This window comes from Ailuropoda melanoleuca, chromosome 8, assembly GCF_002007445.2.
Source record: "Ailuropoda melanoleuca isolate Jingjing chromosome 8, ASM200744v2, whole genome shotgun sequence".
NCBI classification, from domain to species: domain Eukaryota; kingdom Metazoa; phylum Chordata; class Mammalia; order Carnivora; family Ursidae; genus Ailuropoda; species Ailuropoda melanoleuca.
Window position 1 is genome coordinate 27314321 of NC_048225.1, and position 25800 is coordinate 27340120.

General features: G+C 42.7%; 1 protein-coding gene across 1 annotated transcript in view; it reads right to left on the reverse strand.

Moving 5' to 3' along the window:
* The window catches only part of OPCML (opioid binding protein/cell adhesion molecule like), a 518190-nt gene that overhangs the window by 305218 nt on the left and 187172 nt on the right, over nucleotides 1-25800 (reverse strand). The window lies entirely within an intron of this gene.

The window sequence follows — 25800 nt, forward strand, 5'->3', positions numbered from 1 at the left end:
GTTCCCCAAGGAATCACCCCCCAGGATACATGTTCTCCCACAGACCAGCAGGGGCACGCACATATTGTTTCTCTCCACCAGTCGTTTCCACACTCATGTTCACAGGACCACACATAAGGCTAACCGATTAACAGAGACTTCCTGGCATTTTGCTGTATTTTAATGATTTCCCACTTGCTTAGGGAGAAGGGCTGGAGACTTGGAGCCAAACTCTTTTAAGTCAAAGTCTGCGGACTCCTGGTCCAGCATGCCAGACACTTCATTCCAAGTACCCCATAACAGTTGACTCATAAGGCCATGCTCCATAAAATCCATCAGCACAAGTCTTTGATGGAGATGAATTATGGTTTACAAACGATTAAAATATTGTTAATGATGATATCGAGGCACTTGAGGCTCTGAAGGGGAACTTTGAAAATGAGATGTTACCAGAACCTCGGGAGTCTTAAGCACTTGTTAGTTCATGTTTTTAAAGAGTGCATTAGCTTTATCCAGTATCCATGTAACCTTTCTCCTCTCCCTTGCTCTGTTTCCCTGGCAACCATTTAAAAGTGCTGCAAAAGGCACTGCTGTCTTGAAAAGAAAAGAAAAGAAAGGACAATAGTCTTAAGCTTTCTTTCTTTCTTTAGGGTTTTTCTCCATCTTCCCAGCCACTTTTATGGCTCTTGGAGGTTTTGCAGTCTTCAGTGCCAGCTCCCCTTGAATGAGCAACTGTGGGGTAATTAAGGAGGTGGGTGCCAGGCCAGGTGGAAGCTGCTTCTTTGAGATGATGGTTAGGCGTTCAAGGTCAGCTAAGAGGCCCTGAGATTGGGGGGCCGAGAACGGTACTCAAAGCAGAAAGATAGAAACAGAAGATTTCAGCAAGGCCCCCATCCTGCCTTCAAACCTCTCATCTGTGGAAGAGACTGGTGTAAAAGGCAGTGATACTGGCTGTCAGCTGCCACTCCAAGGGAGCCAGCTCCGAGAGATGAAGGATGAGGACGTTCCGCCTGGGGGACAGCTGGGTGGACTGAGCAAGAGCAGCTGTTTTGAGGGACAGTGGAGGTCCAGCACCTTCATGTTTGCCCTGCTTCCCCAGACCTTTGGTAGTGTTTTTACTAACAGGAAATGTCCCTGTCTCACCAACCCCAAGAGTCCTGGCTCCAGGAAGCATACAAAGAGAGATGTGATGTTATACAGGACTTTCTGTCATATTCAGAACAAAGCCACAGCTTACAAAGGTCACACCTGAAAGCTTTCATTTACCATTCTTGAACTGTTTCGAAAAGACCCCCTTTTATGAGAGCAAGGGCAAATAAGGAGCACCAACAGTGTGTCAGGAACCATGTGAAAGGATTTCCATATGTGTTCTCATGTAATCGCACAAACAGCTCTGTGGGTAGATACTATTCCTTTTTTTTTTTTTTGAAGATTATTTATTTCTTTGAGAAAGAGATTGAAGAGAGTGAGCATGGGGGGAAGGGGCAGAGGGGGAGGGAGAAAGAATCCCAGGCAGATACCTTCCCCACCCCAACGCTGAGCATGGAGCCTGACCCGGGCCTCGCTCTCCCAACCTGATCATGACCTGAGAAGAAATCAGGAGTTGGTTACCTAGCTACCTGACCACCCAGGAGCCCAGGTAGATATCAATCTTATTTCTATTTGCATTTAATCCTCCCCACCCACCCCCTTGACTCTCAGAGGTGAAGTTGTTTTTGCCTGAGGTCCAAAAGTGTCTCAGAGCTGGTTTTCAAATCCAGGTCGACCTAATTCCAAGAAGGACATGTTGTTTCCATTAGGCCTTGCTGCCTCCCTGGCATTGCCTATCAAAGGCAAAGAGGGCAGGGACAACTAGTGGTTGGGACTAGGTCTTATAGGACAAGCAGATCCAGATAAGCCTTTTGTAACCCACCCATCTCAGTAACAATGACCTGAAAAAGAGAAGCTCCCTTGTGACTGATATTATTTCAATAATTTAGTGTCACAGAAGTAGGTTTTCAATTTTTCTTTTTTAACTTATGAGTAGGTATTGAGGACTTCCCATATGCTTGGCACTCTGAGAAATAAAAAGGAAGCATGAGATAGAGTACTGTTCTTCAAGGGCTGGTATAACGCAAGCCCTATGGTAAGAACAGGAACATTGGGAATCTACAGAGCGGAGAATGGTAATCTGCTCTGGCATTCACTTGCCTGTGTGATCTTGAGTAAGTTCTCTGAGCTTTAGTTCTCTTATTTATAATGTGGGAGTGACATTAAATCCTTCCTCAAATTACTGTGAGGATTGAATGAGATAATGTAAGCAGAATATATATTAGACAGTAATGGTGACTCTTTTTATTTTGATTTACTTCTATTGTATTTGCAATGATAAAAATGGAATAGAAAGGCAAGACACACTAGGATGAGGTTCCAAAACAAGAGGCTCATTCTGCAGAACTATCAATGAAAGACAGATGAATGTGAGCTGGTGCCTGGGACAAATTCATCTAGGAATTGAGTTGGACCTGGGGTTTTTAGATGCACAAAAGAAAAACCCAAGAGGTATTTCAGGCAGCTATAGAACTGAACAAAAGTGTGAAGTTGGCAGTAAGAAGGTTTAGAAAGGCCAGTGTGTGAAAGAACAATGACAGGTGCTTGTAGGACAGTGAAAAGAAAAAAACTTGTCTTGAGGTGATGGGCCTGGTTACAGAAGGTCTTAGCACTTGTTCCCCAAAACAAAACCAGTCACTGTAGGTTTTTTGGTTTTGGGTTTTTTTTTGTCAAATGGGGGGAGGATCCTTGGTAACTCCAGGAACCTGAGGAAATCACTTCTGATCACAGTAAACCTTGGGACCAAAGGGAGCCCACTGGGAGATGATGTAAGCATGTGCAGTCAATTAGAGTATCTTCTTCAGTCCTCAAAAATTCTGTGTTTGCTGACATCTTTTACTCAATGACATAGGTAAAAGTCCAACAGAACCTCAGAGGACAAAACTCTAGAAGGGAAGGAAAATTATAAAGAGACAGAAAGATAACTAGATCGACCTGGATAATAAAGAGGTATTAGCTCTGTCAAGAAGAATTCATTCTCTAAAGTAGATTTCAGACAGGTTAATCAAGGATACAATATGCTGTCTTGATGACTTAGTGATATTTTAATGGGATTAGCAAGCAAGCGCTCAAAAGGGTTTGTGTCATCCTACACCAGCCTCTTACCTTATTCCAATAGGTTCTATTTTTGCCATCTTATTATTATTTTTTCCCTCCAACTGCTTGCCTTTTCTGAAAACAAAACAAAACAAAAACAAAAACAAAAACCAAAGAGGTTGAAAGCAAAAGTGAACCTGTGATTATTCAACACCCATTCTTCCAAAAATGTTAACATAACAGATTGCTTTTAGGATGCATACGAAGCATTAGGGGATTGTCCAAACCCTAACGCAAGATTTTGGAATTCTGTTCATTCTGAAATAAATAGTTAGCCATGTCCATTCTGCTTCCAGCTGGCTTTACAGAATCCTATTTGGTTCATTGCATCTTTCTTCCTACACCCTCAATCATTCACAAATATTTTTAAGTGCCCGCTATCTACAGTGTGTTGTTCTAGGGGCTAGAGATCCAATAATGACTTCAACAAAGCTTTATGGAGCTTTTCTTCTAGTGGGGACTTAGGTTAAAAACACAGAATAAAAATATGTTTGTAGTGCTATGAAGAAAACTAAAGCAGGGAGACAGAATAGAGTGATGCAAAGGGCCTGAGTTTGGTCTGTGCGTGGGTAAAAGCGGAGAGCAGTGTGACTGAAGGAGAGTGAACATCAGAGGGAGTGAAAGGAAATGCACCTGTGAGGTAGAAGGAAGAGATTCTGAGGACTTGGCAGTGCATTGCTAAGACTTTGGCCTTTATTCTGAAAGAAATGGAAAGTCATTGGAGGGTCTTGAACAAAAAGGAGAAAGATGAGCTGCTCTGTATGTGGCAGGATTACTCTCCTGCTCTGCTGAGAGCATATATGCTGAGGAGGAGCTGGAGGACCAGGAAGGAGACTGCCATTCATTCCAGGACAGAGACTGTGGGGGCTTAGACCAGGGAAACTGGGATGAAGGAGCTAAGATGTGAAAAGTTTCTGGATATATTTTGGAAGTAGAACTGGTAGGACTTGTTGATGGATTAGATATTGAGTAAGAGATAAAAGAGGAGTCAAAGAAAGAACTAGGCTCTTGGGTCTGAGGAATAAGAAGAATGGGGTTGATGTTCAAGGAGATAGGAAAGGCGGAAGCGTAAGCAGGTGGATAGGGTGTTTGAGTGGGTGGTGGTGGTATGACAATCTAGACTCCCAAGAGTTAGTTTTTGACAAGTTAGGTTTGGAAAACGTGTTAGACATTCAAACAGAGAAGTCATGTAGGCAGTTGAATACAAGTCTGGATTTAGGGAGGTCATGAAATCAGGGCTAAAAATACAAATGTGGATATCCTCAGCATACAGATAGTTTTAAAAACCATGAACCTGATGAGATCACCAAGAGAGTTAGCAAAGAGAAAGGAGTGAAGGAACTGGGAAAGGAGAATTCAGTAAAGAAAAGGTAGTATGGGGGAAAAGCAGGGACTCATGGTTGATGTCCCAGAGACCATGGAAAGAAATAGTTTTAAAAAACAAGTGTGAAAGCTGTGTAAAACTGGACCATAGAATTCAGTAATTGAGAAATTATTAATGTCATTGTCAAGTGCAATTTTGGTAAAATAATAGGTATGTTATGAGCTGACTATCTGTGTCCTCCTCGACGTTCGTATGTTGAACGCCAGCCCCTAATCTGATAGTATTTGAAGGTGGGGTCTTTGGGAGTTACTTAGGGTTAAAAGAGGTCACGAGGGCAGTGGCCTCATGATGGGATCAGTGGTCTTATAAGAGGACACAAGAGGGTACACTCTGTCCCTCTATGCCATGTGAGGGCACCGTGAGAGGTGGCTGTCTACCAGCCGGGGAGAGAGCCCTTACCAGGAAGTTACTAGCTAGCACCTGCATGTGAGGCTTCCCAAGGAAATAGCTGCAAGATCAGGAAAGCTTTGGGGCGCCTGGGTGGCACAGAGGTTAAGCGTCTGCCTTCGGCTCAGGGCGTGATCCCAGCGTTCTGGAATCGAGCCCCACGTCAGGCTCCTCTGCTATGAGCCTGCTTCTTCCTTTCCCACTCCCCCTGCTTGTGTTCCCCCTCTCACTGGCTGTCTCTATCTCTGTAAAATAAATAAAAATAAAATCTTAAAAAAAAAAAAGATCAGGAAGCTTTGTAAAGATGGAAAATGGGAGCACATATGTGTCTGCTGATGGGAACCATCCAACAGAGAAGGGATATTTATGATGCAAGAAGGAACAACTGTAGGAGACAAGAGACAGGGCACAGGCAGAGGTTCAGCCTAGGATTCAAAAACAAAAACAAAACAAAACATAAAACCTAGTGGTCATCCATTCCCAAAGAAAGAAAGGCCAAGGCCAGGTTAATAGATTTGGTGGCAAGGGTGTGCACACCCTTGTGACAGCAGCCACATTCTCAGTGAAATAGCAACAAGCCAAGAATGAGCATGCAGAGGAAAGAGTCAAGATCCAAGGATCATTTTATTGAATTTCACTTATGCACACATACCTATTTGTCTAGCAATGGATTTGTATATTTTGTACAAATCCATGTATGATGTTTTATTGAAAAAAAGGAAAACAGGAGATGTTAACCTGCTGAAACAATAATCCTGACCTATAGATGAATGTCTACCTTGGCAATATAGAACATTCTGTGTAAGGAAAGCTCTTACTGGGCCCTCCCACGAAAGTCATTCCAGGCCTACCCAGGGCTGTTTATACAGCGCATTTACTATTGTCTGATGGATAATCCTATACATTTGGGGGGCAGATGATCTGCCATCAGGCTTTCGTAACTCACCAGTTGCTTGGAGGACAGAGCACATATGTTCTCAAATGTTATCTCTTCACTGGGGTCACAAGGCAAGAACACAACCAAGCGTGCCTATGTGTCTAGTTTGTGCCAAAATTCAACCTCCATTTGGGTCTTCCTTTATCAAACACAGCTTCTGCACCTCACCTTGTTCTGCGTCTCCTTATTTTATTCCTTTGGGCCCCAGGTTCGGTTTTGAGTTCTCTTTCTGGGAAGGTATCTGGGTACCTATTCATGGAGTGGCGATAGGGTTCTGTTCCTGAGCTGCTGGAATATGGTCAATAAAGCCCTTTGGAGCAAAGCCCTGGATATCCACCTGCAAACGCAGTGCACTGTAGATGAGAATCAGAATTCTTGGCTGTGAGGACAGGGAGATGACTGGATATAATAAAATCCACAAACTTTGAGGAGAGTTCAGTCAAATACTAGGTTCCTTGTCTTAGTATCAGTAAACCAGAGGCTGGGGATCTATTTATAGTAACAACTCCATTTATTGAGCAATTTTTTTTTTTCTTTTTGGCCAGAAAATCACTTTAAACCCATGATCTCATTTAATTTTCACTCCAAATTCAAGAAATAGAAATTATTAACCCCATTTTCCAAACGACGAAACAAACTTAGAGAGGCAAGATGACTTGGTCAAGGTCAGGCCGCTATTAAGTGGCAGAGCTGGAATTGAACCAAATTCTGTCTGTACTTGAAACCCAATGCTCTTAATCACAGCTTACATTCTGAGTCTGTGCACCTTCCATTGAACTGTTGTTTATTCAAGTTTTGTGTGTGAAAGAAAAGTGCCCGGTCGATACTTGGATCGCTTGAGTGGAAGATCCCATTCTGTTCCTCGCATACCCGCTTCCCACTATGAAGGAGGAGAAACTAGTCTGCACAAAAGCAAAGCCCAGTAACAGTATCTTTGCATTTCAGCAGGCAGATTGGGAATTGGGCACAGGGTCTAATCAACCCACGTGCATGCACACTATTTAAAAGGCACACGCTGTTACAGAACAATACTTCTCGAGAGACAGGATGTTGGCAATGAGTAAGAGGCTAAACAGCTAAACCAAAGGGCCCACAGATTCAAAAGCAGCGTTGGTGCGATCAGACATAATGTGTGCATGGGGAGGAGTGTTTTTATGCAGTTTGGGCAATAGATTGGTTGTGTTAATTAATTGTGTATTTTAAAGTTTGTTACCACTTCACACCAAGCATCTCCTTAAAATAAAAAAAGAGAGAGAGAGAGAAAGAGAGAAAGAAGCAAAACAAAAACCCTAATCTAATATTCCACAAACATTCTGCACCCAAACAGCACATCTTTGTCTGAAACCTTAGTTCCAAGAACCACTTACAGGCTTTCATCAACACATTATAATATTAATCAAGACTCATAATGCAGAGTGATTTGCATGCCAACAAATATATTTACAGTGTAAATTGTTTGTTGAGGAGCCTTGGAGAGAAATGTGATTCACTGACATAGAACTGAATAGTAGGAAAAATCCCCCACTAAAATCCAGAGAAAATAAAGAATCCGTGGAACTTGATCCTCCAGAGCCTTGAGGAAGAGATTCATTAGCATTCTCTCTAATTCCTAACAAAGAGTTTCCTTCCCAACCTACTGAATGCCTTTGAAAAAAGAATCAGTTTCAGTGTAAGTTTGGGTGGGCTTTTCTAAAGAATTTGTGCCATAATTGCAGCTTTCACAGGGAGACAGAGGATAGATGGATAGATAGATAGATAGATAGATAGATAGATAGATAGATAGATGATAGATAGATAAATGATAGATAAATAGATAGATAAATGATAGATAAATAGATAGATAGATAGATAGATAAATGATAGATAAATAGATCGATAGATAGATAGATAGATGATAGATAGATAAATGGATAGATAAATGATAGATAAATAATCTACTTCCTGAGAAGTTCCTGGTTCCTGAGGGTTTTGTTTAGGTCTATGGATTGTGCTTTGTTGACTCGACCTTCTAACATATATCCAGTTTGTCTACTTGTCTTTATTCTCATCACCAACTCTGTAATCAAAGCTACTAATCATCTCCTTCAGGGACTAATGTAATAGCTGCCTTCCTGTCTCCTGCTCCCAGCATCCACTCTTGACTTGTGGATCCGGGGTAATAATTTACAGCACCCAAATTCCATTTATACGATCTGAGACCAGTTTGTATGATAACCTGCATGGTCACCCTCCTCGCAAGACTCCACATGGTGTGACCCACCCAGCCCTCCATTCACCAGTCCCCCTCACTGTCAGACCTTCATACAGCTCCATGTGGAGACAACCCTCTTTCCTGGACTGCCAGTCTATCTCAGGGACCAGATTGATACACTCTCCCAGCACTCAGTACTTCTATTTCCGAGCACTTATCACAGTGCGCGATTAAATAATTATTTTTAATTCATTTAATTTAAAGTCTATCTCCCTCATTCTCATTCATTTCCATAATGTATTCCTGAATTTTATGAAAGATGCAGAACAATAAACTGAAGAGTGCTGTTGAAAATATAATTGTCTTCATTTATTTTCTTATTTCGCCAATATAAATTTAGTATCAATTGTATACAAATAGTGTTCAGCTATATATACACACATTTAATAAAGCCGTCTGTTTCTACCCCTTTCTAACTGAGTAACAATTTGGGGCAAGTTCCTAATGTCTAGTTCCCCTCTTAATATTCTTATGTATACAATGTAGCTACTAATGGTGACTGACCCATAGGGAATATGAAGATTAAATGAACTAATATATATAAAATATTAACAAGGGTCCCTGGTATACAGAAGTGCTGTATAATGCTGTTGTTACCTTTATTAATAGTGTTCAAGAAAAAAACACTCTGCAACATACTGTGAGGAACACAATTTAGTAAATTATAATCCCTGCTCTCATGAGGCTTGCAGTCTGGACAGTAATATAAAATGTAGATACCAATGCTTAGCATATTAATAAATTGAATCCTTGGCACACACGCGCTGGATCTCAAGAAATAAAGCCTTTTTAGGTGGTGGGATCAGTGAAAACTCCCATGGAGGAAGTAGAACTTGAAGAAGAACTCAAAGGAAACCACCAAGGTTTCCTTCCCAAGTCACAATAAGTCACAGGCAGAATGGGGAAAGATAACCCTTTCATTCCCAAGTGCCTTTGATTTCACATTTACCTCTCTGTCATCCCGGGCTTTTGTCCTCACTGTGACTGCTGATTTTAAATTTATTTCCTAGCAGGAAGAAAGAGCCCTGTTAAGTGGTGAGTGGACAGAAGACCCAGCTGGAGTCAGAACCCAACCTTTGCACGTTCATTCAACGAGCTGGCATCTGTCAGGGTCTGATCCTGTGTCTGTTGCTGAGCATGTCCACTCTACAGAGGGAAGGCCAGCCAGCTGTTGTACAGCTGCAGGGCACACACAGGTGGAAAGTCAACCTTTTAGCTTCAGCCCCCTGAATGTGGACAGTAAGATGCAAAGACTAAGTAAGGTGTTGGACTTGCTTTTGAGAGACTTAGTCTATTGGGGAAAAGCCTTAAAAAAATATTCCTGCAATGATGCATAATGAGCACTGAGAAATTCTGTTTGGGTGAAGGCTGGGGCAGTGTGTGGGGGACAAAAGAGGAAGAAACTGAGGGAGGGATGGGATCAGAAACTCAAAATTGGTGGGACCTGCGAGCCGAGTCAGGGATGTGAGTTGCTGTCACTGGTGAGTGAAGTGTGATGTTCAGGGAAAGGGAACACTTTAGGCAAAGGCACAGGAAAAGACTTGGCTTGCTCAGGAAAATCAAGCAGTTCAAAATAAGGAGGTTTGACTAAAGCTTCATCCTCATTGTGCTCTGGCTGAGGGGAGGGAGGAGAGGGGGATGTTGGAGAAGTGAGGGTGGAGACCAGGCCACTGACTGTCTTTTGTACCATATACTAAAGTATCTGGAATTCTTCCTACAAACACATAGTACTCTAAGTTGTTGTTTTAACAACAACAACAAATCAAATACACATAAAATTAGAGACCAAAAGTTTGAACCACAAGAAATTTCCATTTTTAGGTCAAACAGACCTCCTATAGGCAATTTCATACGTTTCACCCTACATACTATGAACAGTCCTTTACCCATCATGTAGGTATAGCAATTGCTAAGATTTTACCATATTTGTTTCCTTATTTTTCCCTTAAGTATTTTAAAACAAATTCCAGCCATATGGCATTCCTCCCATAAATATTTAGTATACGTCTCTAAAATATAGGTATGTTTCTACATAAACACAACATAGTTATCATGTCTAATATAATCAACAAATGTCCATATCACCTAATAATCAGTCCATATTCAAATTTCTCCAATTACCTCAAACATACTTTACTCTAGATTTAATCAAACTTGGATCCTCTCAAGAACCATAGATTAAACTTGGATCCTCTCAAGAACCATAGATTGCACTTGGTTATTATATTCTTTAAGTAAAAGGACATTTAAAACAGTGTTTCAGGTAAAGCCTTTTGGGCTACTATGTTTTATTTATAAAATAAAGATCTTGGGGTGCCTGGGTGGCTCAGTCGTTGGGCGTCTGCCTTTGGCTCAGGGCATGATCCCAGAGTCCTGGGATCGAGCCCCACACTGGGCTCCCTTGCTCTCCTAGGAGCCTGCTTCTTCCTCTCCCACTCCCCTTGTTTGTGTTCCCTCTCTCGCTGGCTTTCTCTTTCTCTCTGTCAAATAAATAAATAAAATCTTTAAAAAAAATAAATAAAAAACAAATAAAATAAAGATCTTCATATATTCTTAATGACGGAATGATTTGTATGACTAGTGAATTCATTTGTAAAATAAGAATTATACATAGTCTAAACCTACCCATTTTTTCAATTAGGTAAACTGAGATATGGTCATTAATGTGTCATAATTTTAGAAATCCTTTGCTCTGTTGAAATAAAACCACAACCGGGGCACCTGGGTTGCTCAGTAGTTAAGCATCTGCCTTTGGCTCAGGGCATGATCCCGGCGTTCTGGGATTGAGCCCCACATCAGGCTCCTCCGCTGTGAGCCTGTCTTCCTCTCCCACTCCCCCTGCTTGTGTTCCCTCTCTCCTGGCTGTCTCTCTCTGTCAAATAAATAAATTAAAAAATAATAATAATAAAATAAAATAAAACCACAACCACCACCAACAAAACAACAATGAAGATAGAAGGTACTGTCAAATTACAGTTATTCATGTATCTCTGGAGCGTAGCTATTCCGATAAGGAATGTACCACTCTTCAACTAGCTGTGCCACAGTGGATAGCAGACAGCATACAGAAGGAAGTTTCTCAGGCTGCTGGGCAAATTCAGGGAGCTCCTTGTTCCCAGGTTAATGAGTCAGTTGGGAAACCAACCCTCCTTTTTCAGGATCCTATAAATGGGCTGTTAGGAAACTTTGTTGGGGTGTTCATTTTCAGTCAGATGCTGTGGTCCAAATGCAAGTTGCCACCTATTCCCCATGACAATGGTGGAGAGGGTTATATGGCTCAGAAATCAATTGCGTAAATCAATTAAATGAATGCAGTGGCCTAATAGCATTAATTGTATGCCTGTGGGTGGGTGGGGGTATACCTTCCCATCTAGCTCTTGAAAAAAACTGATATGAGAGAGGCTCCCAAAATTAAAACACTCTGAGCAGGATCATTATAATAAGGACAAAGAAAGAACAGAAGTGATTAAAAGGTGTGAAATAACTGAGAAATCTGGAATGAGTTAGTGTTTTTCAGTGCTGAATTGATGTGGGTTTCTTGGCAGCCCAGACAAAAAGACACCCAATGAGCATATACACCTGCATGCTCGCACTTCCTTCCATCATAAATTATTGACAGTACCATCGCCATCAACACCATCACCATCACCATCATCATCACTGTCATCCCCACCAGATGCAAATTGTCTAACACTTCCTGCTAAGAAGAATACCTACAAGATTAGCTCATTCACTTTAAACACCTGTGTTCATTGTGTATCACACACGTGGTGTTGTGTTTGGTAGCATGAGAAATAAAATGATGAACATATCTATGGCTCTTAGGAAGATCAAAACCACACCCCTAAAATGGGATAAGTGAGAGATATTAGAATTGCATAAATAATTGCATACGTAATTAAAATAACTATAATTTACTGAGTATCCTACTGAGAACCAGACCGTATTCAAGGTTTTCACATCTATTATCCCATTTAATCTACCCAAAAACCCTGAAAGGAAAATATTATTCTCATTTTGTGGAAGAGGACTTTGAGATCCAGAGCGGCTAGGATAATTTCTTGAGTCTCACAACTAAGTAAGTGATGGAATTAGGATTGTGCTCACGTCTGGTTAACTTGAAAAGCAGTGCTCTTTCTGCCATGCTCTGTGGCTCCTTATGATGAAAATACTCCTTTAAATAATAAACCCAGAAAGAATTAGATGAAGGAGGGGACACCTCTGGGAAGATAGTACTAGTGCCACATATAATGACACCATCTGATGTCATGAGTTGTAAATGTCTGATTAATACAGAAAATGAGAGGGGAGGAAGATAAGCAGACAGAAAACATGCTGCTCAAATGTTCCAGGTGTCTGTGTGGTAGAGCCTTGGAGAGTGTCACTGGGTCATGTCGTTAGCACTGCTTAGCTCAGTAGATGGGCTGTCATCACTAGGAACATGGCCACCATAAGCTGGTGTCTCCCTGGCTCCTGCCGAGTCATTCTTTGTCCTCTCCCATCTCTCATCCTACAACAAAGAGAATTCATTTTGCTCGCAAACACAGAAATCCAATGTTAAAGAAATCAGCCTGTGAATATCAAGCCAACAATCTTCCAGTCTCAGAGGGCTTGCTTTGGCTGGAGACTACCAGGGTTCCAAATCTCTAGGACTCAAAGAGATGATGACAGTTGCTATTATAAGGAAATTAAAATGAGTATTTTGAGATGTTCTTTAAGCTGTTGGATAACTGATTAGCAGGAGGCATTGATCTCCCAGCACAGAAATGTTCTAAAGAAGGGGGGGGAATCATAAGGAAATGAAAAAAAAAAAAAAACAAAAAACCTCTTATCAGCTTCTCTTTGGTAGTAAGCTCTGAATGAGAAGTAGTTACTAGTATGTGGGTGGCTCAGGGCCAGCCAGAAGTGAACGTATATAGAGTGGGTGAAATTCTGTGTCTAATGTTTCTTATCTTGGGCCACTCTTAGCTCCCCCTTCCCCACTACTTTTCTCCCCCAACCCAAGAAGTACATGTTCAGCCTATGATACTTTCCTCACTGGTTTGCCTCATCCTACCTACTGGAGAACTAATCTTCCCTAAAATTGGTAGCATCAGGACCACACACGTGACTTTGAAGACCGAAGACTTGAGTCGACATTTTCCATGTATGAGCTATGGGATATGACTTAACCTCTAGGGCTCAGTTTCCCCAACCATAAAATAGAGATATTAATTTATAAGATAATACTTTATTAGATTATCATGAGAATTAAACCAAATAATGCCTGAAAAGCTCTTATAAAATTGGGCACATTGTAAGCATTTAGGAGAAATACTGACTAATTCCACCCCTCTGTGACTCCATAGAGGACTCTGTTCCATTTAGCAGAGGAAAGCAGGATTGGACAAACACATCTGTTAGCTTTTTCCAACATTTCCAGTCCTCTCTAATGAAGGAGGAGTGACTTCACTGATTGGTAAGAGCCTGGCATTCCTCGGGCCACATTTAAGGGTAATTAAGCTCAAATGTGGCCTGGTATTTTCCCCTTTCTCTGCCAAGTCCACATTCTAACAAGGCAGCCCTTCCCCTCCTCCACCAGGGCTTCTACACAGCCAGCAGCCCTGGGGCAGGGACCAACACCTGCCTTCTAAATGGTCCAAAAGTCCCCTTTGCTTTTGCTATCTATTTCCCCTTTGCATTTGACAGGGTATGAAGCAGGAAAAAACCTTCCAGTTAGAAGCGGGAGTGGGGGGCCTTAATCATTGCTTCACTGGCCCAGCTTCTCCTGAGGAGGCCTCAGATCTTGATATGATGGAGGTGGCACAAGGCCTAACATGCATCTGTATGCTAGGAGCCCTGGGTTCCAGAACTGTGACTGTACTTTGATCTGTAACCACAGTCTCATTTCTGTTCTCCGTTGTCACAGGACTTCAGGAGAAGGGCTGATATGAGTAATAAGTCAAATCGAATGCAAATACAACCCGCAATATCATCAAAATTGGGAATATCTAATAATGATGTTTTTATTATCCAAAATATCCCCTAAGGGAGGAGTCTTCCCAGGAGCTTTTGAACATCACTGTGAGATCCCTAAACTTAGGATTTTGGATGGACCACAGGCATGATAATTGATTATGGTTATAAATACTTTCTGTCAGGACCCTTCAATTTCCTCCTAATCCCTGACATGGGCACCCCCCTACCCTGCATGCTCCTGAGTTTAGTCCTGGGAAATCTTTATTTCCTTGTTATCAGAAGAACCAGAATTGTGGCATGGATATCTTTCTAGACTAGATAGGAGCAGAATCCAAACTTACAACAATCTTTCTCATCATGGAGGAATATGAGTGTAAAGGCTGGGCTCTAAAAGAAGTAAACCTCATAGAGAGAGCATTCTTATTTTTATTTTACTTTATTTTATTTATTTATTTATTTATTTATTTATCTATTTGAGAGAAAGAGAGAGGAGAGAGAGAGCGAGAGTGCGGGAAGGGGCAGAGGAAGAGGGAAGAGGAGAGAGAGAGAGAAAGAATCTCAAGCAGACTCTGTGCTAAGCACAGAGCCCAACACAGGGCTCGATCTCCCAACCCTGAGATCATGACCTGAGCCAAAATCAAGAGTTGGACACTTAACCGACTGAGCTACCCAGGTGCCCTCCCTCCCCAGAGAGAGATTTTTGAAGATATCTTGTATTTCCCTCTTTCTCCTCTCCAGAAACAAGATGCCCTGGTAGCAACAAGCACATCTGGAACCCGGTCTTGGTTTCTAAATACCACACCCCACTCAATACAACATGCCTGACCTTGGGACTAGGGAAGGGAAAGCAGAAAATGAGGCCCAAAACATCGTGTTGTGCCAGAAAGAAAGGAAGTGTTCAAAGAATGGTGAGGACACATCAAAAGGACTGAGGAGTCAGCTTGATGGAACACAAACTGGCCAAATTGAGGACAATTTCAACAAGAAAACAAATAATAAACTGATCAGAATCCATGGAATAAAATAAAGTTTCATGACCCCATACCAAAAATTAACAAGAAAATAACTAACAAAATGAGGAAAAGAAAGCTCTTTCTTTGTGTAGAACATCAAATAATAAATGTATAAGGAAACATGGAATTTGAAAAACAATTCACCACTTTGCAATCATACTAGTAACAATTCAATTAAGTAAGAATCATCAATTGATGTGAAAACAAGTAGGTAAATGTTTGATGAGGGCAAATTATTTATATAGTCTCAAAGTATCTTGCCAGAAATAGCTTACTAATTTCAATGAGAAAAATAGTATCACCATAGAAAATTCTGGGAGATAAACCATAAACAGGGGATTAGTATTATCACCAATAATGAGACACACTAACATCATGTGCCTCCTAACATGAGAAGGGCACATCACAGATATGATATTCCTGCCAAAAGTTACATAATGGGAACCTGGGCAAGAGGACCTATCACACAAGCTCTAATTGAGGCACATTCCCCACAAATGTCAATGCCTTGAAAGAGAAAGATAGGCCAACAAGACTAAAAAGATATGACAACTAAGTGTATTGTGTGACCGTGTACTGGATCCCAGATTAGGGGGAAAAATGTTATAAGGGACATTACTGGGAACATTGGAAATTTTTTAAATAATAATCACGTATTAGATAATAATATTATATCAAGGTTAAATATCCTAATTCTATAATTGTATGAGAATATTTTGTTAGAAAATATGCACTGAAGTGCTGGGGTAAAAGGGCATGGTCAGAAAAATGTTAATATATACACATATGTACTCTGTCCATCCATCCATCTGTCCATCCATAGAGAAGATGACACAACAAATGTGACAAAATGTTAACAGTAGGCCAACGGTTTAGAGGTTAGCAGTTTTGTACTATTCTTGCGACTTTTCTATAAGTTTGAAATTATTTCTAAGTAAAAAGTTAAAGAGTTTAGATTTGTGTTTATAGTTACCAGAACAACCATACATACTCATTTATTTGATCTTCTTGAAAGAGCCCTTGGTGTTGTTAATTACACTCAAATAAAAACACAATTTTAAAAAAGCCCTTGGTGGTGCCAGCAGTGGTGGTGGTGTGTGTGTGTGTGTGTGTTTGTGTATATACATTCACTCACGTTAGTTGGTAATATCCTCATTTTATACATGAATAAGCTGAAGCTCAGAGAGGTTATGTAATTTGTCTGAGGTCAATGACTAATATTAGCACATGAGTTCAGAAACCTGGAATCCTCGTCAAGCCGGCACTAAAAGCTCTCTTAACTAATTTCTGCTTAACTTCCTCTTAACCGGGGTGCTGAGTTAACTGGCATTCTCCATTCTTCCTGTCAGTCATCCTGTCTGACGTCCAGGGCATGCTGAATTTCCCTCCTATGCCAGTCTTTCCCGCTGGATTACTCAGACACTAATGCGCTCACTTGTTGAGCCGTACGCTTACCAAGAGTCAGCTGCATCTTTCCCAAATCTGTTCTTACCAGATGTACTTTTTCATATAATTACATAATTTACCTAAATTCTTCATAAACTGATACAATATGAGTATGAAAAGAGAATTGCTGTTTCTATGAAAACTAAATAGAATATTTTGGAAAGATTCAGTAACAGCAAGGGGAAAAAGACCCAAATCAGTTGAATTAGATCAGGAACAAACTGTAATAGATTAGGAGAAATCACAAAAGTCTAAAAGTATTTTGTACTCAGATTGCTTCACCAACCACTAGAACCTTCATGCCTGACTTTAAATAAACCCAAACTAGGACACACGGCTGATGACTTATGAATATTGTCTTCGCAAGGAGACACCAATTTCCAGTCAGCTAATTCATTCTCAAAGAAAAGACTTTGACTCTGTTAGAAGTCAAATGAAGGTAGATTTACATGCTTTGGTTAATTTACAGTGTTTCAATATCATTGTTTATGAACCACACTGCACACAGCTTTTTCTGATAACCTACCACCTGCTCTTCCTATTTGAAATTTAAAAAGAACTAGACCATTCCACTTCTCTGCCTAGGCTTGGATTATATGATGGACCATCTATGATTCAGAACTGGAGAGGACTTGCCCCCAGTTCTCTCGACCTACATATGACGCTATTGACTAATAACTAGTAAGATTTGGTGTGATCCATTTAACTCCTCCTCCCGCCTCCAGACCACTGACCTATCCATTCCCCAAAATGTGAGTCTGATTAAGTCAAGATGTGATGCAACAGGAATCTCTACAATGGGGGGGAGGTCTGTTAATGAAACTCATAGCTACAGGAACCTATATTGAGACTCCTAGCTCTTCAACCTGGGAAACAACCGATGTGTGTTGTTATCATTTGTTAACCATTTGGGGGCTCCGAATGCTTATAATAAATTGACTCTGTCTTGGTCTGACCTGGCAACATAGAAAATATGGATAAAAGTTGATGCATTTCCAGGTGGAAAAGCATCATCACCTCTCTTCTCTTTCACTAATTGCTGCTGAAATAAAAGGAGGGGAAGAAAGAACACCCTCTGCTCTGCCCGCCAGCCTCGCCCTCCCCAGAGCCACGGGCTTGGCGCATGATGAGTCCCCCCGTTTTCTGTTGCTGTCCCATGAAAAGCCCCCAGGTGGGTGGGGGCATCGAGAGGTGGGAGGAAGCCCAGAGGAGAAAGCAGGGCACTGAGGAAAGGAGCACTTTATTTGATAAAATTGTAAAGAGCAGCTTGTACTGTACAGAAAGAATCTCCAAGTAATAAATGTCAGGTTTATGAACAATTGAGCCTCTCTACTCCTGACTGGGATTGCTCTTGAAGGTCAGCTCAGTAAGTGCTCCCTCGGGGGATGAGGCTGTTCTGCTGAGTGGGTTTGTGGCGGCTGTTGTGCTACTGGGAATAGGAAGGGGTGTGGACGTATCGGGTCTGCCCACTGTGTTACTGGGAGCCTGCAATGAACGAAGTGATAAATATGCAGGGCGGTTTTCATTAAGAAAAACATCCAGGCATCTATACAAACCGGAGTTTGAGTGGAGTGGCAAGGACTGGTTATTTAATGCTAGAACTCTCTCAACAAGAGAAAAATACCCTCCTTAGCATTAGGCTGCTGTGCCGTCCAGTAGCACGACCCCACTGCCCATCACAAGACGGAGTTCTTATTTGATTAGCTGACCCCTTCCCTCAAATAGATGTTGCTTCTGGATGTTATAGTTAAGTAGTATGGCCAAGCAATAGAAATCCTCAACATAGGAAGGGGGAAGAAACAGAATGAAGGCATGTGTACATGCGAAATTGAGCGTGCACACCCCGCGGTTGATTTTGATAGTTAAAAGGTCAAAGTGCTGGATCCCCTCTTATCTTGTCCCTAAGTCAGGGACAAACATAACTGTAGTCCATTTCCCCACCATCTACAGAGAAATAAAGTAAGTGGAATCTGGGTTATGGAAATGTACAACCTTCCAGTCTATTGAAAGCCTGCCCGTGGGAACACGGCAGCGTCTCTTCGATGTGGTTCTGAAGAATTTTGCAAGGGGAAAACAGGGAAAAGACTAGAATGAATGTCTCAACCCCAGGCAGTTGTGCTGTTCCAAGACTGGGATGTGATTCTGGGAAAGGTAAGGAAACGAGAGCAGTTTTAAATGATTTTGAAGCAAGACCTTTCAGATTTGATTGTTGAAAAATATTAAAGAAAGAACAAGGTCCCAAATTTCAGTTTTTATTATCAAACACTATGCAGCCATTCAGAGGTCAACAAATATTGATTGAACACTACTTTTCAAGCGCTATTTTAGATGCTGTGGATACAGCAGTACAAAACAGATACAAATTCCTGCCTTCACGGAACTTCTAGTTGAGTGCATACAGCCTCATTAGAGCCTTGCTGAAAAGAAAGCAAGTATTTAAAGTCACTTAGCTTTGAGCTGGAGTAACTGCTTCCAGAGTAAGGAAGAAAGAAAAAAGAAAGGCCGTGCATACTAAAACGTGTCTCTAGTCTCTCGAGGGATCTGTCCTCAACTTCCCATTTTAGGGTTCAAGTATCCAGAAATGGTAAGCTTTCCACTGGGGAGCTAAATCACCGACTCCATGACCTGACTTTCTCGCCAGGGTAGCTGAGACCCCATGTCCATATCACCTCCTGTGATGTTAGGCTCAATAAAATATCTCACCTTTGAATCTGTAACCTAGGAGCCCTCTCTGTTTCCTTAGACCATTCAACCATGTGCCACCCTTCTGTGGCAGCTGGAATGGAACCAGCTACTGCAGAAAGAAGCCTGTGGCAAAAATCCGGGGAAGAAGGGCTTGGGGAAGGGGGCGCTCAGAGGATACAGTGACGGACGCAATAGGAAACAGAGATGATGAGCAGTTCCGCAAGTTGATTTGTGTTTCCTGGGGTTACTGCAGCAGGGCCTTGATAGACCATATGGTCTGGCCTTGACCCTTACATCTCGGCATGCCCTCAAAGCAGCAGCCCTCGCTGCGGCTGGCTTCCACTTCTTGTTATTCTTGGCACTAGGAGTTCTGATCACAGGGTGGTTCAATATCATAATCCAAAGCATTAGATAGAAACCATCTGGAAGAGCAACCAACTTTAACCTTGAGGGCTACTTGAAAATAATCTCCATCCACTGAGCCCTGTGTTCACATGGAAAAATAGGTTATTTAGAGCATATTTCAAAAAGCATCAGGGTCTTGGGAGCCATCTACCTCCAAAGAGATCGACATGTAACCACGAAGCTTTGATATCTATAGAACGCATTTTTTCCCCATCTGCTTAGTGCCAAGTTTCCAGTTCCTTGCACGATGGGCATGCAATAAACAGGGCCGAGAAGGTAACAAAATTCACTGCAGGATGCTAAGGAACAGAGAGCAGAAAGGCCATGCCGGTAATAAATCAATTAGCCGATTATTCAGCAGAAGGAATACAGTGAAATATACCAGTCGTCCTGACTGTGGACTCTCAAGGTAGAAAAAGGAATAAGTGAGAAATGGAAGAGGAGCAATTGATCTCATTATTATTATTTCTTCTTTATGTCGAGGCTCCCAAGACCCCCCGACGGAGAGTCCACATTACTAGCTCTATGTGTGTGGGTGGCATCCTTCATATACACAACACTTCCCGTGTGCATGGTATTCCCAAGTTTGTGGGACTTCACCAATCAACAATAACAAAGAGGAACCGCAATTTTCCCAAAAGCCACAGAAGAAGTCGGTCAATGAAAACACACAGATTATAAACTCAGAATTCTGCTTTATGGCTCTCTGACTTAACTACGCAGACGGTGATTCTTCACAAGAAACCATATCCCCTCAAGGTGACTCTTCGGGAAGGAGTTTTGTGCTGTTAGAAGAGAAGGGTTACATGCCGCATCTATTTAAAACCACATGAGACGCGCGCTAACGCTGCCTCTTGTAAATGGAGCATAGCTGTGCTCCGTTAGGCAGGATGCCGAAGCAGCTCTCGCGTGAGCCAGCAATCGTCCCCCTCTGTTCTCTGGATTTGAGCCACTCAACCCAAAGCCCAGAATTCTACCTGCGGCATAGCCATTGTAGGGTAAATGCCATTTTCCAAAGTAGTGACTCCTAGATCAAAAATGCATCCGCTATTTGCATTGCTGAGGGATGGAATTCCGGGGGGGCAAGATAAGATACTGAGAAAAGCTCACCCTCTTTGACATCTGATGTAGTAAGAAGAGGAATAGTGAATACCTTGCAACCACTCATTTTGCTAAAATCCTTATCTAGAATAGTAAGAATGCAGCTATCAAAGCTCTGAGATTTAAAATTGTACCCTAGTTATGACCTGTCTGGAAGTGCATGTGAAATACACTCAACAAAATGGCACCAGCCCTGGCGACTTACAGATAGATACCAGGAGAGAGAGCAGCTCCTCTGAACATTTAATAGGACCCTACCTTAGAACATGGGATGGCGAGAGTCTTCCTGGAACCAATATGCCCTTCAAAGAACAGGCAGAGCCTCTGCCAGCCCCCGGGGTACCTTTGTGTGAATGTGAGCAAAGCACCCCTTCCTCTAGGACCTCACAAGAGGTGCCCAGGAGCAGTTTCTGACAACACTACCTACACAGCTATGTGGGTTGGGGGGGGCCTGAGGGTCCCAAGAGATGGTGTGGAGGGGCTCACTGGGCTGACTCCAAGCTGCCCCTGACCCCCCTCACATCCCTTTATAGTCAGAGCACATCCACTTCTGTTTTTTATATTGACGTTATAAATGGTATTTTATTTTCCAAAGAAAATGACTCCTCTGCTTAAATAAAAGCATTGAAGGCTGCTGTGAGAGACTGGGCTGCTCTGCATTTCAAAACGATCCCCCAGGGATATCTCCCAGAGCATCAGCTAATTTGCAAATGACGACATCTGCATAACCTGGCCAGAGCCTCTGGACTCTGAGCTGCAGGGTGATCAAAGGCCAGCTCACTTCCCCTTTAGTCACGTCAATGCCTGCCCCAAACGTGTGACCCGACTTTGCTCTGGAGGGAGGAAGAGAGACCCCTTTTGGGGCTCTGTCATCAGAGAAGGTCCTGGTCTTGCTCTGATAGGAGATAAGAATTCAAGGCACAGAAACAAATCACAGAGAAGCAGAAGAAAGGTAGAGGGGATTGGCAGGGAGGGGCAGAGACCTAGGGCAGCAGAGCGACAGACAGACAGCGACAGAGGCGCACTGAGAAGTGACATATGATGACACATCCTCTTTTCTCAGCCTGCAGCTCCCTTCCAGGAAGGAGGCCAACATAAATTCTTCCACTCAGCAGTGCCTAGATAGACCCGAAAGAAAACAAAAAGGGGATTAATCTCAGCATTGCAGGTGCCCCTCAGCCACTCCACTAATGCCCGCCTTCCACGGAGGGTTTGATTTGAGGAGGGCTTTGCCAGTAGCTGAAATACCAACCACAGGCTCCCCCCTCCTCCCACCACATTTCATTTTATTTCTATCAAGCAGTGCTTCTGATTGCCTCAGTCTGGAGGGCTGGCAGCACTACATTAACCTGCCGGATCTCAGGGAGCGACGTGGGCTGCCAACGTGGCTATCAAAGGACCTCTTCTGTGTTTGCTGGCTCCTGGAGACACTGACAAAAAGCAGCAGTAGAAAAGCCTCAGCCTCGTGGTGGCATTTTCTTGCCTCACAATTAACCTTCATGTTGGTAAACACGCGGTGAGCTTTGCCTCAAAAACCGGTTCTTACCCTGGTAACTAGAAGTTTCTTCACTTTTGACAATGGCCACAGCGCACAATTCAGAGGACCCACTTCCATCCTCTCCCCTTCTCGTAGGTCAAGGCAAACCTTTTCTGCACTCCATTTCTTTCTGAACATAATCTGCCTCCTCCGGCTTTTTCATTTTTCTAGGCTTTCTTTCTTGCCCCTCTGTGCAGGTCCCACAATGGGTTAAGAGAGTCCACTGGGCCCAAACACACAGAAATGGCTCTATCCATCACCACGGGAGCTCTGAATGGGAGATCAGTCCACATGCACATTTTAATTGAGCTTTGTAAAGAGAAAGAGAGAAAAGGCTCTGTTCTTAGCACTCACTAGTCCGGAGTCATGGTAGAATAGTAAAGATTTGACTTTCAGAGATTTCTAGTCCAAAATCATGCCCAACAGCACAGACTGTCTGGATAAACCTCGTGTCATGCCACCAAATTTACCTATAGTGTGGGTTATTTTGAACAGACTGTACTCCATGTGTTAAGCTTTACTAGGGTCTCTTTTAAAAGAAGCACCTTTCTGGAAGGTTATCTGGCATGTACAAGTGCAGTGCTGACAGGTTCCAAATATGCAGCCTGGTCTATTCTTCCCTGCTCTTCCAGGCCACACACTGAAATAATTCCCCACTCTTGTTAACTCCATTTAATTTATTACTAATGTGCTAAATGACATTCTAATGGTTTAAAAGCACTAAATTACCTACCCAAATCCTTGCACAGACCGACAGGGTAGCTTATTCATCCTACGGGCTCTGACCAATAAGAATGGACAACGTAACCATTGTGAAACATTTGTGCTGAAAATTGAAAACCTAGTCCCTCTGCACCTACTCTCTTACTGTGGACATCCATACACAAGCCTTGGGTGGTTCTCATTCTCTGCTCACAAAATGGGGCTGTGTTTGACCACCTACAACACCAAGGGTAGCAAGATTATCGACAGAAATTTGTTGCACAAGCATATTGCTCAAAATTTCAGCTCTCCTGAGATTTACTTCCAGGATTCAGAAATAATTGGCTTCCCTTTTCCTATACTTCACCTGATGTTCCCTTCCCCATAGTCTCACTGTGTTCTCCACTGTTCTGTTTCTCCAGTACCCTAGGAGCTCCTTCAGGACACGGGCTGCTGTTCTCTGTGCACACTGGCAGGGATGGACACACAGTAGGATGTTAACAGATTTGTAACAATCAATATATATAGCATCACATTTACCACAGTAAAATTTTATTTGCTCTTGGCATGCCATTTATCCCAATTCACTTTGGAGGGCAAGGACCACAATTTGTATTTTTTTTTTATTTCTCATAATCCAACCCCCCCAAACTGGTTTCTGGCATGAATGAACACCCAGGAAACATTATGGTCAGAATGAATATGAGAACAATTCCCTTTATACATACAATTGGAATTTTTCTTCTGACTCACAGATGATTTCAGAATATTACTAAACAGTTAATTTAATCAACCAACTTGCTAAGCAAAGATAAATTGTTAACTGGAGCATCATCTTTGTGGATGCTAAATTATCCAGCTTGGCTTGGAAAACACATCGGTGACTCCCATAGCTGGAGCGGAAGGGGTAAAGAGCTGATTTAAGGCTATCAGAGCTACTTGTAGTTGGAGTTTTGCTTGATGACATTGAAGGTTTGCTTGCTTATTGGGTTTGATTATTTGCATTGCGTGATTATAAGGTATATCACTCCCAGAATTGATTTGATGTGTTGTGATTGCAGCAGCTTTTTGTTATGTGACCTGATAACTGATTGGTTCAAGTGAACTTCTCTGCAGAATGATCTATTCATCTTCCTTCAATAACCACAAACGCACACATACAAACTCGGCGAGAAGAACAATGACAAACTGTACACACGTAACATCTGTCACCCAAGCATCCCGGGCACCCCGAGATAGCATTTTCGCCACCAGTCAAGTGCCATCGCAGAATCTCTTCCCGTGTGTGCAGAGACATCCTGTCACAAGGATTTCTATCACTGTTCGTGCAGCTGCTTCTTGGTCAGTATTTACTGAAGTGTCTCATGACCCTGGGTCCTGTGTGTCCTGCAGAGGCTCACGGAATACAGTACAGCTGCCTGGCCTTTTCCGCAAACTGCCGGGATACAGTTCCACGGAGAGCTGTAGTACGGGACACCGGCGGTACCCCATGGCAGACGCGGAACCCGCCACGTATTTAAACCACACAATGCCACTCCTTAAGTATACAAATTAGTGCAAGCCAGGCCGAAGTGAAGGGCAAAGCAGCAAAATCTAAGACAGTTGAGGCTGTCAGGTGACCTCAATGCATCCCATTTCTTTCAGGAACATTCCTTACAGTGTTATTCAACATTTTATGGCCTCTCTATGAACATCACAGTTAAGCACTTCATGTATACATACACCACCAAGATAATAAACCCTGCGGCGTTGTCATTCCATTTCACAGGCAAGGACTTGTGACTACAGATTTGGCCAAGCCACCTGCCAGCCCTGGATCCCAGGCATGTGGCAGGAGTGTCATGGCTCCTGACCGTCCGTACTCTACAGCGTCCTGCAGAACTGCACTCTGTAAAGCCCCACCATCATCAAAGGAACCTCGGGTCCAGGCAGGCCAAGTCACTTAGCCAGACAGAACCCTAATTTGTGGCCAAGTTGGGAGGATATCTCACATCACCCTTGCCCATGCTCCTTGCTGAAAATCAAAGCCTTGCTTCCCCAACTGAATTGAAACTCCCTAAGGACTGGAAGCTACTTTACTCACTTTGTTGTACTCCCTAAAATCTAGCAGAGCACTCTATGCAAAAACGCTCCCAAATCCATCACAGATGATTTATAGCCAAAGAAAAGGAACCCTATTCTTTGAGAACTCGTTCACTACAGCTCAGTTGGTTCGATCACATGTGTCCCATGCACCACGTCCGCATCAGGGCTGTCTGGCTCAGCTAGAATGCGGACAAAGAGGCTTCATGAACGTTATGTGTTGAGGTCCACAAAGGTGACCCACTGAGCTGTAAGGGGCTGGAAATAAACCCAGTGGGCCGTTTACTGGAAAAGGGCTAGAGCATGAGGCTTCAGGAACTTACGGCCCCCCTGGGGCACATGCCAGCCCCCCACCTGCGTTCTTAACTTTGCGACTGCTGGTCCACACTACCTGCTGATTTTTATACTATGTTGCATAATTAATCTGTCAACATTCAGTGACAGGGTATAAATATTAATAATATGATCACACAGTTAGCTGTTCCCTTTAAAATTCAGCGCTGAAGAGATAAATCAGCCACTTAATCCTGCTGGATTCAGGAAAGGAGAGGAAAGAGTGAGAAGGGGTGGAGACAGGAAGGAGAGAGGGAGAGGGTGCAAGCTAATTGGGAAAAGGGGCTTCCTTACTCCAATCTGGTCCCACGCTTGTGGTTTCTGATGAGTGTTTAAAGGACTACCACTTTTGGGGCGCCTGGGTGGCACAGCGGTTAAGCGTCTGCCTTAGGCTCAGGGCGTGATCCCGGCGTT